A 12,819-nucleotide genomic window follows, 5' to 3' on the forward strand; every position below is an offset into this window, starting at 1 on the left:
GGCGACGCCAGTGATGATGAAGATCAGAACCGACGAGGATGGCTGGGTAATTTGTGACAAGCTTTTTTTTTCATTGTGTGAAATGGAGCCTCATTAGTGGTTTGAAAAATTTTGCTAGTACGACGAGTCCGGCATGCGGCTTAACTAATGATTAATTAACTGTACGACATAAAAGCTTTAGCGAGTCTGTCACCTTAAGCGATTGCAGAACGTATGGAATCGTTTTTTTTAAGGGAAGTCTTAATGCATATATCATTAGGATCTATTGCGTTTTTTCGGTGCTCATAGGGCTGTTATGTTGATGAGTTAGTACGGCTAATTTGGTTCTAAATAGAACATTTTTAATGTAATAATTTCCAATATACAGGTGGTGAAACGTGTGTTTTCATAATTAACGTGGTTCGTTTGCAAAAGTAGGAGATGGTGGAACGATTTAAGGCCGTCATAGTTGAGCCGGATAGATAAAAGCAAAGCCTTAGTGTTACACTTCTTTTGTGGAATTCACACTTCGAAGCTGGCTCTGAGAGTACTACAAGCTAGTGTTACAATCATCCTGACACTAAGAACCCTTCCAGACCGTGGCTCGAACATACGAGTTTGTCCAGCAGGCTGTGCATGGATTCCCGGGATGAGCCAGTTAACTATTGAATCTTAATGTAACTGCGAAAAAACCGAGATCTTTAGAGCCGTTGATGAGATAACAAAAATCATTCAAATACTGCAAACATATAAAAGGTTTCAGATGGCTACTCTGAAGATTGCCAGAATTCGCGATGAATAATACATTGATAAATACATATTTTCTTATATTGCAATCAGCCAATGCAGCAAAATAAAAACTGATGAATAATAGCATATACAGTTTGGTAGTTGATAATAGTAGGTTATTCTTATCGAAACCAGCTGAGAAATCCGTGAAAACGGATTGTTTATGTTGCAAAATTTGATTATTAGGCGTAAATGCTTGCTAGTCTTAGCTGCACGATTCCGCATTCTCATTGAGTTCCGGATTTTTAGAAATCTTTTTATTAGTTATAGTTTGAAAAATTACGATTGCATTTATAATATCTTGTCATTTAAAATAATATCATTAACATTTATATTAAAAGGTTGGATGTAATGGAACATCGAATAATTTGTAAGTTTTGGTTTTATATTTGATCATCAAATCGGGCCGTTATTTATATAAGCTTAGATTTACGTTTATTTATTGTTCAATGTTCTTAGTATTGAAAGTTATCAGTTTTTTCCTGTCTAATTATATTTAAAAATATCTATTGAGTTATGGACGTGTTATATTATAAATACAAACGTAGTCCTACGTCAAAACTTCTTTTAGGTTTTCTACAATCCAATGTTATATTAAAGGATTTCTTTTGAAATTCGCTCCACATATGGTAATTATTAGGATACGTTTTATAATGGAGGGTTTTTTTAAGTGCTACCTGATTTGAAATTTAAATAAAACACATTCCAAATTATGAAATGGCCAATTTTTTTATTTGGTAGATAATTTCTTGGCACTTAACATTTGAATGTGATTTCGGGCATACGGTCGCCACGATTATTTTTCACAAAGGTCATTCTGGAGGTACAATTTTTGACCACTTTTTCAGGCATTTGAGGGAGCATTTCAGTAATGGCATGTTGAATATTGGTTTCCAAAGCATCAATCGTTTCTGGTTTATCCACATTCCTCAATGTTTCGCGTATCCCCCCAAAAAATAATCGACTGGCGTCAAATCACATGAACGCGGAGGCCAATTTTTCGGTCGATTTCTCGAAATAATGTGGTTGTTGAAATGTTCTTTTAATGAGTCGATTGTTTCGGCTGCAGTGTGACAAGTGGTACCATCCTGTTGAAATCACACTTCGTCGACAACCATATTTTGAAGATTTAGCAACAAGAATTCATTTATCGTAGTTATGTATCGATTTCCATTCACGGCAACGCGTCGTTCTTCCTTAGTTTGAAACAAAAAAGGACCGATGATTCTACCAGCACATAGACCGCCCCAAGCAGTATATTTATCGGAATGCATAGGTAATTCTCGAACGGTGTGTTGATTATCTTTGCTCTAAACTCGGCAATTTGGTAATTACGTTCTTTATGGTGGTCTCAGACGGGCGATTATGTGCTCCATCAAATTCACGAAGTGCTCTATAAACAATTCTATTTGAACACTGATATTGAAAATTAATTTCCACGATTTTGAAACTTTAGTCTGGAGTAAACCTATCTATGATGATTTGTCAAACAATACTGAGTAGGGACGCCACTTTACACTGTCAAAACTACTTTTAGACAATGGAGTAATCTCTGTTGAAAAAACAAACCTCCTTTAAAACACCTGTTGTATGATAAGAAAGAATTTCGATAGCACCTTTGGTACAATTTTCGTGAAATGATAGAAACTCAAGTGCTACTGACAATATAGAAAAACTGTTAGAGTTGAAAAGCACTAATTCTATTTCCAGTACATTGTTGTGAATGCAATGATTGTTTTGCCTGACAATTCTTTAGGTAAATCAAAACAGCAAAATATGCGGAGCATCCTTGCCAGTGAAGGATAAAAGTGGTACAAAGCCAGTAAACATGCGAAATGACACATGGAATGGAATTCCGGAGGCAAAAAGCGTGCAAGGCACTTGTATGACCATGTTTTTTAAAACACAAGGGCTGCACTTTGATCGAAGACTAAAGCGGCTGGAAGTGAGCTGCGATATGCAGTTGTAGCCTAACATCAAAACTATTCGTCATATCTTCGACGATTACATTTCAAGTTTACATCGAAGAATACCTGAAAAAGCGTGTATTGTCGTTCATCCGCAAGCATAGACGCAAGGTCATCTTTTGGCTTGATTCAGACAGTTGCCACTACTCCAAGGTGGTTCTGGTTTCCAGGCTAATGAATAAACTCGAGTTGCCCGGAATTTCGATCAGTCAAAAAATACTGGGCGTTTTCAAAGCAATGATATGAACAAAGCGGGTCTGTCAAGGACATATGCGGAAAAATTGAAAAAAAATTCGTTGCTTACAAGTCTGTTCCACTGTGCGGGCGTTAGTGAGCCCATCGAGAAGAAGGTTTAAGATTTCATATCATAGATTTCAAAAAGGTTCAAATTTGTCGAAATCGAATGCAATGTCTCTGAGGCAGTAGTTGGTTTTGTCGATTACGTCACTTATACGATTAAATATCCTGAACCGGAAGTGTTCTCCATAATACAATTGATCAGAAACCACCCTGTAGCTTCAAACGAGCCAAGAATTGTCTAAATCAATTCCGTCATCTCAGACAAAATTATGTGAATAGGAAAAAGAGCAGTTTGTTAGATACGTCATTTATGCGATTGAATCTCCGAAACTATTTGCCACGAGCCATTTAAAATTTGATAAAAAACTTAATAGTCGCTTTCAAACGAGTCTGAAATTGTCGAGATCAGCTCAGACTAGAGATGGGGAATCCTTAAAAAAACTAGTTATTTTAGAAGAACAGTTGTTAAAGTCAATTTCCGGAATAGCCTTCAATGCGCGTAGCGATTCACGTTTAATATCTTCAATTGACTTTCCCCGGAGCGGTCGTTTGAGTTTGCTGAATAGCCAGAAGTCACACGGAGTTAAATCAGGAGAATACGGTGTTTGCGGAACGATATTGGTTGATTTTTTTTGCGAAAAAATCACGAATGAATGATAATGACTTTAAAATAAGTCTAAGAATGCCGAAATCGGTTCAATTATCTCTGAGCAAATATAAAAGAAAATGCTGTTTGTCGGCTACGTTCTTATAGCATTATATCTCTAAAACTGCAAGTGTCTGTCTTTTTTAATGATGTTTTATAATGCACGGAGAAGCCAGCGATCGTAAAACAACTAAAATGTTAATTGTTTTTTCTGAATTTGATTGATGAAAGTAAACGATTGTTGGCTCAAATAACTGTCATTTTTTATTTATCGTGGCAGTTTAACAATGACATCCAGCAAAGACTTGCACCACAAACGAGCAATGAAACGTTACAGTTGATCAATGACACACACCCTAAACGGAAAATGAAACGTTTCAATGAGGTATCATTAGTGCAACTGAGCAATGACACACTCTCAGTAAAGTTCCCTATATGCATGGTAGCAACAAATGTCTCAGTTGTTTTAACCAATTATTAAGATATTTGAACTTAAGACGCCTATTGCAATAAGCTTAGTCTCTTCGGTAGGCAGCTAATCTTTCACCGCATGAACAACGAAATTTTGCAGAAGTGACTGATTATAGCTGTATCACAAAACTCACAGATGATATAGAAATGCAATAATAGATTATAATTCCCAAGACGGAATTCACCAACAAAATGTTCACAGGTAATTAAGAAATTTTCCAGCCACTTGCAGAATGACTCGTAGGAAGAGCATTTTTGATTCCGTTTTCAAGAATGTTGCTGATGAGCCTAATGCTACAGATGGACTTTCAAGAAAATATCAATACTATCATTTAACTTCAGCAGCAACTTTCAAGCGTTAAGTGTTTTTAATTACTTTGACATGAAATATCCGAAAATACATTATTCGCAAATGAAATTGAAACATTCAAACTGTAGAAATATCTATTCAGTACATGAAATGGCCACTGCGTAATTGACCTAAATGACGTTTATTGGCAATTGAAAATTTTCAACATGAAACGTTTCTGGTGAATTTCAAAAATTTTCGAACAGTCAAATAAGCGACGACCTAGGAAAGTAACAAAATTTTCCAATCTGATCTGAACCTCTTTCAAAATTCTAGTTTAGTGAGTTGTAGGATGATGGGTGTTATGGGACTTTTAACCTCCTTATGGTTTATGACGCAGAAACAGGGACGGTATCGTCAAGAATGGTATGAACATAATTCCGATTTGTTGTTCTGGTTAGTTGATGATCAAAGTCATTTACAGATTAATAAGTATGATAAGCCAAAAAATGCCCAGATGAGTACTCCCACAAAAGCCCTGGTTATGACAAAATCAAGTTAATCAACAACATTTTAGTTGAAACAACTAGGGCGTGAAACAACAATTGTAATATTGTAGTTTTGTGATCTGCGGGTTCTCCGTGCGTTCAAGCAAGCCTAAGATAATTGAAACCGGTTCGGCCATCTCCGGTAAAATTTGGCAAATTGAAAAAATACTGCTTGTCGGTTACGTTATTTTTACCATTATATATCCGGATCCGGAAGAGTTAGCAATTTGTTGTTCAAAGTAGATTAATTGTTAAATAGTAGCTGACACACTAACACTAATCAAGTCGTTCTAGTTTTTCTTATATCATGTGTTAGTCTCAAATGCTATTATTTTCTATTATTTTCTACAAGTCACTGTTTGAATACCAGATGGTTGCTTGATTGGATCCATATTACATTATTATCTCATTGGACGTTGTGATATTTTTTGACGTTTTTTCTCTATACTATACTGTACGCACAGATAGGTAAATGTCTGCTTAATCAAATCAATAGCTGAAATAACAAAGAATGAATGAATTCTTTAGTTCTGATCGAAAATATCTTAATTCTGCCCATGAGAAAATATCATTCATAGAACACTTAAAGGGTTATATACAAAGTTGAGGATGTAAAAATCGTTTTATTTTGGTTGCATATTCTGAATATTTTTGAAAATAGTTGTTTGAAATTTCATCCAGATCGGTGCGCTAAATTTCAAACTTTTCAACCGACTGTCACAAACTTTGTTTTAAATTGTTTGATATGCTTGTGTAAAATATTCGTTTGCTTGCAATTATTTTTTTCAAATTTTAAATTTTTAAAAAACCGTCAACCTGGTTTTAAAAATCGAAAATTATTATTTTGAGAAAACGAACCGTTCAAGTACACCACAAAATCTAGTTTTCTTAAATTTCTTTTACCTTCTTGGTTTCAGACAAAAAGCCTTAAAGAGTGTTCAAAGGAAGCTTCTTGGAAAAAAAACGCTTTGAGGGAGGGGACATAACTCTGAAAATAAATAGGAGAAAGTATGGAATCTAGAGCATTGGGGAATATCGAACCATTTGTCGTATCGATCATTAGCTGACATCGATCTATACGTTATTCTCTTCCATCGTATTATTACAAATCCATCTATTTTTTTATTAGCGGTGAAGCCGACCAGAAGATTTTTTTGGTCTTTGAGATAATCAAGTGATTTTTAGACTCCAAAAGTGTTTTTGTACTTCAAAAACCACATTAATTTTGCAATATTTTTGGGTAAAACCAAGTAGGTTATTATTTTTAAAATCATTGTGTTTGAAAATTGTTTGCATTCTAAAAAAAATATTACGTGATATTTGTTTTTCTGTGTAATGGACGTCTTTTTTTGTAAAACATTGCATGTGGGGAATGTCGAACCACTATGTAATTTATCACCAATGAGACGCGTTGAGTTTCAAAAAATTAAGTCAAAAATTGAAATTAATTCGTATATTTTAATTCTGCAACGTAGCGTTTTGCTTTTACTTTAACCTCTATTTCTCCAATTTTGAAAAATTACGGATCTCGAATGAGTTAACAGTTTGTGGTTCAAAATTCCCATTCCAATTTCCCTTTATATTATTTTATAACTCATTTCATAACTAATTTTCTTCAAATTATCAGCAGAAAAAACGGTCTGTCGAGTTTTTAAATATGATTTGACAAAAAAGATGAAAAAATGACATAGCTTACTTTTGGTATTTTATAGGTATATGTTTTCAATGATCTCAATTTACATGAGCTACTGGAATGGCTGTAATTATTGAAAATGGTTCGGATCGACCCGTCATATGAGTGGAATGTTTTATGAGTTAGAAGGACGATTTATAAATGTCGTTGCATAGGACATCGATTCGTCGTTGGTGCACAACCCGATTATCCACATGTGAACTACGACGTAGGGGGACAGTGACTGAGGTATTGGACTCACCGTTGGGAAATGTTAGGATGCTAAAGAGAAATTCCTGCTGCTGTACAGCATATGATAAAATATTAAAAAAATCCGGTTACCTTTCCAGTCACGTTCGTTTCGTAACCGTGTTCTCGGATTGTATGAACCCACACCGTCGTATAAAAATACGTTATTCGAACGGTCATCAAACAAACCAAATGCACAGTACCGCACTCTCGCAGGTCTACGCATCGATAAAATGAACGGAACCCAATTCGATTTCTTTTAACGACAAAAGCATCATCGAACCCATTCCTCCGGATACGTATCTTCTAGAGAAGAGTTATTTGCTCAATTCCATCTAAAACAGCACCATCCGTGACCATCGTAACAAGACACGAGTAGGTTCTGCTGGACACCGGAAAATGCTTCACTTTTTTTTTTTCATTTAATTTAATTTCCTTCGCCGCCTTTCGTGCAGAGACCACCCACAGCCCTGCACCGGTCGCCCGGGGATGGACTGTCTGATTTCAGCCATTTCACCGGTGCGACCAAGGGTAATTCAATCAAGCCAGCGAGACACGCTCCGCCAGGTAACGGGGTGGGGGGAAAGTGAAATACACTAGCGAAGAAAGCTGTTCCCCGCCAGCAGCATCTCATTACGAATTTAAATGGATGGTTATCTCGCATCTTGAGACGATCTCCTCCTAGGAGTGGGGCGGCACCGGTTCGTGCTAGGACTGCAGAAAGCACGTGCTCTCTGAACCAGGAACAAATGAAGCAAATCCGGTGTGGATCATTTGGGTTGTTGTGTGCTGGTGCAGGCATGTACGTGAGCAGTATTTACGATCGTGTGCATTTGGACATTAGGGTCATTTTAAGTGGACCTGTTTCAGATTGCATCGTTACGGAAATGTTCTTTTTTACGATTCTACAACAAAAGTCACTCGGTTTTGCGAGTGGTGAACTGAGCTTTTACCAGGGCGAAAAGGTAACAAGGCAAAGAATTGTCCGGATTTTCTTCTGTATTGCTCATTTGTTAAGTGGGTTCTCAAAGATAAGAATCAGAATAATTATTGTAAATGAAATGTTTCATACAGTGTGCTTAGGTGATACTAAATCGAGGTAATTTGTGTTATAAATTTTATGATTTTCCACGTTTATTCGTCAAATCAAATAGTCACATCGATGCACTCAAGTTCTTATCTCATGCCTTTTTACCTAAGTAACCACTGTGAAAATTGACCGCAGAATCAAGGACCAATTGTCATACAGTTTCTACATGAGAAAGGTAAAAACCGGTTCAAAACTATTCTAATTTGAACTTATGTAAGTTACTGGCCATATCAATCGACTTCGGCTAAACCGGTTCCCGGAACTCACCCATTTTGCTCAGAAACTGCTTAACCGATTTCGACAACCTGAGACTGCAATGAAAGGTCTCATGGTTTCATAAGCTGCTATTGAAAGTTCTCTGCATTCGATTTCGAATCCGGAATTACAAGAGGAAATTTTGAAACTCAGGTTCGATTGGTAAATTATGCTAGTTCAAGCCCAAACAAACTTTTTTGTTTGATTTTAAGAGTTAAAGGAAAATAATTTGAAGAATACCACTGTGTTATATATGAAATTATTTTGAAGAAAACCTCTGTCTTATTTATGAGAACATGAGTGATATCATTACGCCACTAGGTGGATCGATACAGTTTTATGAGTATACATCATATTTTTTACTTTCTCTATGATATTTCAGTAATAATTGCAGATGATTTATGCAGGAAATTTAAACTAGAACAACAAAGTTTGGTCCATAAAAATAGTTAGGGAGAAACATGGTTATACATTGTCATGATTAAAAAAGTATGAAACCGTTCATTTTATCTTCTTAATAAATTATAATCAAAATGAACAACAATCACAATCATGAGTAATAACTCTTTTCTCATGAACATTCATCTTGATTCTAATATCTTTTTTCCGGTTAGCTTTCAGAATCGAATGATAATGTGATTGATCAATGAAGAGGCAAAAAGCACACATTGGAATACCAACACCCTGATTCTCTGACTGATAAATAGTTGGCTACAAAAAGATCATGACAGCTTCAAAGCCTATTCGCACTTTTCCGGAACACCAGTGTCAAAAATATTATCGAGAAGTTCGGTAAGACCCTGTCCATAAGGGATTTACCCCGATCCGGTAGGAAAACGGGTCCCAGCCAGCCCGGCCGGGACTTAAAAGTGGTTGAGTACATCAGGAAAAACCCATCGGCGTCGACGCGGGATTTGGCCAAGCAGTTGAATCAGCATCGGGATGATTCAACGGATCAATGTTCGGAACTCCCTGAAAACGTACAAGAAACAGAAGGTGCCGAAAAAGTCCCTGGTACAGCAAGTTCAGACCAAAACAAGAGCGCAAAAACTGTATAATCGGATTCTACAGAATAAAGACGGATGCATCCTGATCGACGACGAAACCTACGCCAAGGAAGACTCTCGAGCGCTGCCCGGACCGCAATATTATACGAAATCGGTGTACCAGCTACCAGGATCTGGACGACGCTGACACCACGGTGGCGATGGAAAAGTTTTGGCAGAAGGTCTGGCAAGCAATTTCTACCTGTGGTTCGTCATTTCCTTCACGAAGGGCACAATTAACGCAAAGGTGTACGAGGAAGAATGTTTGAAGAAGAGAATGCTGCCACTGTACAGAAAGCATAAGACTCCTCCTCTCTTCTGGCCGGATTTGGCTTCAGCCCACTACGCCAATTCCGTTCTACAGTGGTTGTCAAAAAATAATGTACAATTCGTGGAAAAGGACATCAACCCACCGAACTGATCTCCGAATCTTCGGCCAATCGAAAGGTATTGGGCAATTGTCAAGCGGCACTTTCGGAAGGAAGGTACAGTGTCCTAAAACATGCAGGAGTTAAAAAAAAAATTGGACAGCCACCATAAAAGTCACAAAAGTAACTGTGTAGAATTTAATGAAGAATGTCAAGTCCAAAGTGCGAGCGTTTCACAGAAACTAGGATTTTCTTCAATATAATCAGTGAAATGCATAAAAATGTAATTTTTCTACAATATATCGAAAACTGATGTCAAAATATGTTTTCTTCGCTTTTTTATTCAATAATCAATGTTGCTAACTACTTTTCGATACACTCCTTCGTTTTCTGTACAAATCAATTATTTTTAAAGACGATTTTTTGGAAAAAATATGCCGCGGCTTATAAGAAAAATATGGGCAAGGTTTTCATTAGAAATATGTTTATATCAATTCTGAATAAGGCATTTTACTCGCGCAATTCGTTTGGATGGATTTGGAAATATTGGTTGCCAAAAGAGTTCGAATGCGTACTCAGGGCAGTAAACGATAAACTGTTTGAGGAACACAACAATAAAAAAGTCGTTCTTCAAAAACGAAATCTTTGAAGCTTGAAATGATTCAGATTAATAGAATTTAAATTGATATTGTGAATTAATTTGTTCATAGACATAGTATTTCATGCATTAGTGAAATTCTAGTACTCTCAAAATATGTTGGAATTTTATTCAATTCATATCATATTTGAAATCCTTTAATATTTTAAGACATATCGCCTGAAAATCTGTTATCAATATATTAGAATAATTATAATTCCATCAATGTAAGGTTCATGAACCGAGAACGAATAAGAATTTCGCCTGTGTATTATACTATATTTTCGACCCAAATACCGTGTACTGTTTTTCCATCTAAAGTTTACTGTATTTCAATTTATATTGTATTTTTCGCATCATAAAATAAATACAAAAGGCAAGATGTTCTTGACAACACGACGAATGGAAATGTCGGTTTAAAATAAATAAAAGATGGTTCCACTATAGAACCAAAGTCTTTATCTTTTTCTAAAGACTGTTCCAGAAAGTATGGACGCAACCAAAAACCGCTGCCATTTCGCAATGGTTCAGGATATGTCAATTTTTATGGCTACGTCCTGTTGTTTACACTCTTCTCTAACCACTTGTGCAGTTGTTTATTCGTTTTCATTAGTTTGTTTCAAAATGAGTGGACTTTCAGCAGAACAACGTCGAAAAATTGTGTACAAATGGTGAACAGAACGAGGACTGTCACTGAGAAAGATAGCAAAAATGGAAGGAGTAAGTGAAAAAGCCGTGCGAAATGCAATCAGGAAGTTCGGTGAGGATAACACCTTTAAGGATAAACCAAAAACGGGTCGAAACAAAGGTCCTGCTAACCCTCAGTTGGATAAACGTATACCGAAGGCGTTCGAGCAAAAGAAGGAGGTTTCAGTTCGGGACAAAAAAGTGGGTACTTCGAAGTCAAATGTTCTTCGTGCTAAAGAACGTTTGAATAATCGAACCTATAAAAAGCAGAAACAACCAAAACGTAGTCCGAAACAAGAAGCATCGATCAGGCCGAGGGTTTGAAAGCTGTACAATACGATTCTTGCAGGAAATTAGAACTGCATAATCATGGACGACGAAACCTATGTGAAACTTGATTACAAATCCTTGCCGGGACCACAATATTATACGGTGCGAGAAGGGCAAGTGTTAAACCACTCCGAGACATCGATTGAAGTCGAAAAATTTGATAAGAAAGCTATGGTCTGGCAAGTAATTTGTAGCTGCGGTAAGATTTCGAAACCCTTTATCACCACTGCTTCAATGAACAGCGAAATATACATCAAGGAATGTTTACAAAAACGACTTCTACCCATGATTCGAAGCCACAAGGATCCTGTTGTCTTCTGGCCAGATCTTGCTTCTTGCCACTACTCGAAATCAACGGTAGAATGGTATACTACCAAAAATGTCACTTTCGTCCCAAATAACATGAATCCACCAAATTGCCTACAACTTCGACCAATTGAGAAATTTTGGGCATTAACGAAGGCACATCTTAGGAAACACGTCTCGGCAGCCAAAACCATTCAACAGTTCGAAAAAGATTGGAAAAAAGTGTCAAAACTTGTCGCCAAGAAGTCTGTACGGAATTTAATGAGGAACGTTCGCAAGAAGGTGCGCCAGCTAGTCTACAATGGCTAAGTAGCAAATGTTGAGAATAATATTCTGTTGTTGTAGTATAATATTATCAGTATATCGAATAAAATTTGAATATCTAACACTTGTGAACTATTTACAGCGAAATCAAAGTGCGTCCATACTTTCTGGGACAGTCTTATATCATTCATTTTACCCCGGCTTTGATCATTTTGGTCGTTCACCAGGGAACTTTTAATTTCAAGTTTGAATTGATGATTAATTCATGTGTTATTGGTAATTATTGAACTATAAAATGTATGTTTCCATTGGGAAATGGAAAACAAAAATATTTGCCATGATGAAAATAAATAATCTAATAACTATTTTATTTTGTTTTTATTCACTACTGTTAAAATTGTTGCCTCGACAACATATGCAAATAATTTTTAAACTTTAAACTTCTTTTCTGCACCTGTTCCTGTATTTTCTGCATTTGCTTCTGTACTTTTCATACGTATTGCTGAACTTTTCGCACCTGCACCTGTTTCTATACTTTGTGTATTTGTTCCTGTATTTTTTTTACATATTTTCAAATTTTATGAACCTATTCCTGTACTTTCTGTACTTGTTCCTCTCATTTCTGTATTTGTTTTTGCCCTTTCTTTTTTTTTTTGGTTTTCTATACCTGTTTCTGCACCACTGTGAGTTATGCACTTTTTTCTTATTTCTGTGCTGGGATTTGCCCCATTTGCTAATTGGTACCGCTCAAAAATTATCTTTGATTGAAAATTATACCGAGCGTGTTCATGATTGTTCGCGATCGGTTAAAGAGAATAGTATAAGCATTTTTCTCGCTCAGTTAAGAGGTATTGTTAATTTTCGTGCTTGCATTTCAAAGATCTTAAAATGACCCTAGCGAAATACATCCCAAAGTCAAAACAGTT

The 12,819-nt window shown here is 36.3% G+C and overlaps 1 protein-coding gene across 2 annotated transcripts in view; it reads right to left on the reverse strand.

The window, feature by feature from the left end:
- LOC131427193 (hemicentin-2-like) overlaps positions 1 to 12,819 on the reverse strand; it is a 927,120-nt gene that overhangs the window by 101,128 nt on the left and 813,173 nt on the right. The window lies entirely within an intron of this gene.

The sequence above is a fragment of the Malaya genurostris genome, chromosome 2, assembly GCF_030247185.1.
Source record: "Malaya genurostris strain Urasoe2022 chromosome 2, Malgen_1.1, whole genome shotgun sequence".
Taxonomy (NCBI): Eukaryota; Metazoa; Arthropoda; class Insecta; order Diptera; family Culicidae; genus Malaya; species Malaya genurostris.